Raw genomic sequence first — 4,067 nt, 5'->3', positions numbered from 1 at the left:
GCCGCCTCCTCCAGCCAGGCAGCCAGCGCCGGGCGGCTCCAGGGGTTAGGTCAACATTTTCCTGCAGTTTCCCACTCGCCGCTCCGCAAGAGGAGTCTTGGGCACACACGCACACACCCCCAGACCGCACGCTCCCTTGGAAAAATAAAAAAATCGGGAAGCAGAGCGAAAGGGGTGGAGCAGGCAAAAGCCCGACAGAGGTGCGCAGACTTGGGAGTCCCCTCAGAGCGCCAGCCGCGGGAGGGGCGGGCAGACGCCGGCGGCGCGAGGCCAACTCAGTTTGTCCGGCTAAGCCCCTCAGCCCGCGGTCCGCGCCGGCCCAACTGGCATCCCTGGCGCAGACCCTGCGGCCTGGGGCGGGAGAGAGCGCTGCCCCTCCTCACAGTTCGGGTCTCCGGGCCGAGGCTCAGCGGCGGCCGCTGCCCCGGGAAGGGCTGAAGGCGAGGGCTCGGGGAAGCAGGGAGGTGCACGGAAGAGCCACGCCACGCACAGCAACGGAGGGGAGATGTCCCCCAACGATCCCAAGGAATTCTCCGGTAAGCTCCCGATTTAGCTCCGGCACCTCTGCGTGTGTGTGTGTGTGTGTGTGTGTGTGTGTGTGTGTGTGTGTGCGCGCGCCGAGAGAGAGTGAGAGGGAGTGAGAAGGAGAGAGAGGGAGAGAGAGGGAGAGAGGGAGAGAGACGGGGGAGTGCGAAGTCCTGACACAGACTCACGGCGAGGTCTGAACTGGAGTCACCTCCAGCGTCCTCCTCCTCCTCCTCCTTCTCCCCACACCCCCACCTACCCCCCACTCCGCCGAATTTGGCTAATCATATAAACATATTATCGTGTACAGTGGCAAAGGACAAATCTCTCCCTCCTGATTTTTCCAGCAAGGGGCTCAGGCAAACTCAAAAGAAGATTACAGGCAGCTAAGTACAAAACGTGGAGCAGATAATCTATAACTCATTGCCGCCCAATGGCCGTTTTCCACTCCATTTGAGCAGCTGCGGCGGCGGTGCGCCCGAACAGGGGGAGGGGAGAGAAAGGGGACACTTACGGGCTGGAGCTGTTCGGGTGGCGGTGGCCAGGCAGCCGCCCGAGGACAGGCCGGCCCCGGCTCCGCCGGCGGGGCAGCCGCAGGGCTGTCCGGGCAGCGGCGGCGAGGGACGCGCGCACACAGCCGCAGAACGCGCTCGGGAGGCGGCTTGCAGCGGCTAGCGCCCCTCCCCTTTGGCCTTGACACCCCCCCTCCAGTCCCGGGGTTCCGCATCCAGCCTCCCCCGCTACGGTATCAACACACACATTCAACCCCTCCCGCCACCCCCTCAAACTCCACTCACTGCGCGTTCGGTCTTCCGCGCGCTCTCCATCCTCTCCACACACACGCACTTTAAAAACATTTATTTTATTTCTGGAACGGGGTGAAGGGTATTTGGGAGAGCGCGGCAGAGCCAGGCGCTCCAGCCTAGGAGGCGGGGCGCAGGGGGCTGGCCAGCGGCTCGGGGCCCCCTCTCCTCTCCCCTCCAGGCCCGAGTGCTTTCTCCTTGCCTGCACTTGAAAGAGGCGCCCAGGATGCATCTTTTACCCACCCTGTCTCCAGGTTTTCTCTTTTCTCCACGCTGCGAGCCCGAGGCCCCGAAACTTTTAGTTTCCGCAGCCCTCCTTTTGTGTGACTGCGAGGAGGAGAAAGAACGTCTGTTCGCCGCGGCAGCCTCCGTCCGGCTGCGGCGCGCGGGGGACGCTCCAGGGTTAATGTGTCTTTGATACCTGAGATTTCCGGCGCGCTCGTTAATGAAAGTTACATTTTTTAAAATTGCGATGACTTTTTCTTTGTAGTCACAGAGAGCTAGCCAAACTTTGGCTTTATTGACTATATTTCACAAGAGCGTTTTGTTTGTTTTTGATTAAACCCACCAGGATAAGCAGAGGAAGGAAAGGAGACTACAAGGCTCTTTACTCGCAAGTGCGTTCGTCGTGCTGTTAGGTCTGTTTCCCTCATTTCCTTACATTGAAACCGCTTTTGGTCTTGTCCTCTGATCACACTTCCTTGCACCTCTCTGTTGGTAGTGTCAACTAACAGCCAGGCAGCGCCAACGATGCACCCAACGTGAAGAGAACCGACCACGACGGGGCAAATCACACTTGAAAAATGTTTAAAAGCCAGTTAAGTGTCCTCTGCATACTAAGAAAATCAAACTTGGATTTTTTTTTTTTTTAATTATAAAATTTCTGAGCTGAAAGTGACGGAATTTTCAGATGTAGTTCTAAATCACTGATTGTACTAATGAATGCAGACATCAATTAAAGAAGCATGTTCGCATTGGTTTTTAAGATTTAAAACCTCTAGAAAACAGGACGAAACTTGAGCTTCTTTGCTTTCAGAAACAATATGTACTTTTTGTTGCTGCGGGTATGTTGCAGTCATCATACTTCAGAAATCATTTCAAACAACAATGTTATTAAAATGTCAACAGCAGATCGTTCAAAAAACATGAAGACTCTAAATACCTATCAGTATTTTGTTACAAAGTCAGATACTTGTACTACTACAGTAAATCCAGCTACTGGCCAAGTTTATTCTTACAAAAAATCATAAAAATACATAAGTGCAAATAAATGAAACATGCTCTTTTGATTGACTTGTTATAATTCCCAAAACAGGAATCCTTGATGATCAAATTTCTTTCTACTTAATGTCTTGATGTTTTAATATTCTCACCATTCCAAAAGATAAGACGAGCCACTTAGAGCTTTTGTGCTGTAAACTGCATTAAACACTTCCATTCGGAATGTCTTAGATAACATAATTGAAATATTATTGACGCAGGATATAAATTAGTCCGGTAGAAAACACACTTATGCAGAGCTGGTGTGAAACCTTATAATGTACCTGAGTTTTTATGTCTATCAAAATGTATACATACTATAGACCTAACTAGGAAAATTAAATCAGGCTACTTTAAAGTAGTTGAAAAGAAGGCAGAATAATAGAATTCTCAGACCTCAGAGGTCATTTATATCATGGTCTCCTTTGGAATTTGAAATTATTTTATGCAAGATCATAAACTAAAATATGTTAAACTAATAACAATTTGCATTTACTGAAAGATTTTAGCCCTTTCTTTTGTTTATCTTTGAAGGTTTTTCACTCATCTGGGCATGATTCACAAGAAGCTCCAATGAGTGCATAGATCAGTCTAATCCTATTTTCTTTTGGGAGGCAAAACTTGGTCTGAAGTTTTTATTTAGTGAGCTTAGTAAGTAATCAATAGAAATTTTGCCTGAATTAAGCTGGCCATATGTTGGCTTATTTACTTATTTATTTAACTCTCTTAGAAAGAATCTTTGGAAGAACTCACTGCCTACATTTCATACTTCTGACATTCTTCGATGCTCTGGACATGAGTGAGTCACTCTCCACTATGTTCCTAAAGAGACTACATCACAAAAATAGGATGCATGGGAGAGGGGAGAAGTTGTCAGAAGTGGGTTTAAACGACAGGGAGCGGAAAATGCCTCATACAAGTTTTTAATTTTAATTCAATAGGATGTGTATTTTACAGAGTTCAGAGGGTGCAACACCTTTTTTCTAAGAATACAATAAGTTTGCTGTGTTTGAAAAATTACATCTAACGGTATCCCTTCTCTAGAATAATGTTTTAAATATTAAAGAATTTTCTTCATTCTTTCCTTGCACTTTACACATAATACTTCAACCTTCTTTGTATCCATAAAGAAGAATTGAAAGAGTTTTTAATTGCATTGATATATCCAAGATTAAGCTGTTAGCCACAAACCTGCCATTACAAAGGAATACTTAAATGCACACACATCCAAAAACATAATTTGCTTGACACTTCATGACAATTCAAAATATAATTTATAACAATACAGGTGTTATAGTAGAAAAAAAATGAAATGAGAAGCTTAATAATGTCTGCAGATGTTAGCAAGTTAAGGGGAGCTGGAGTATGTTATGCATTCCCTACAATCCAATCAGTTTAACTACTCAATCTATATTATTATTTAAGTAATGGCAAAATCATTGACTTATTCATAATACTTGCTAATTGTTTTTAAAAATA

General features: G+C 46.6%; 1 protein-coding gene across 1 annotated transcript in view; it reads right to left on the bottom strand.

Moving 5' to 3' along the window:
* Positions 1-1,165, bottom strand: part of ADGRL2 (adhesion G protein-coupled receptor L2) — a 180,719-nt gene extending 179,554 nt beyond the window's left edge. Inside the window, exon 1 of the mRNA XM_025052092.1 lies at positions 1,040-1,165. The gene's annotated coding sequence lies outside the window, so the exon portion shown is untranslated. The remainder of the gene's footprint in view (positions 1-1,039) is intronic.
* Between the last annotated feature and the right edge of the window lie 2,902 nt (positions 1,166-4,067).

This window comes from Pteropus alecto, unplaced genomic scaffold (genome assembly GCF_000325575.1).
Source record: "Pteropus alecto unplaced genomic scaffold, ASM32557v1 scaffold25, whole genome shotgun sequence".
Taxonomy (NCBI): domain Eukaryota; kingdom Metazoa; phylum Chordata; class Mammalia; order Chiroptera; family Pteropodidae; genus Pteropus; species Pteropus alecto.
The sequence above is the reverse complement of the archived record's forward strand: the minus strand, read 5'-3'. Positions and strand labels throughout refer to the sequence as shown.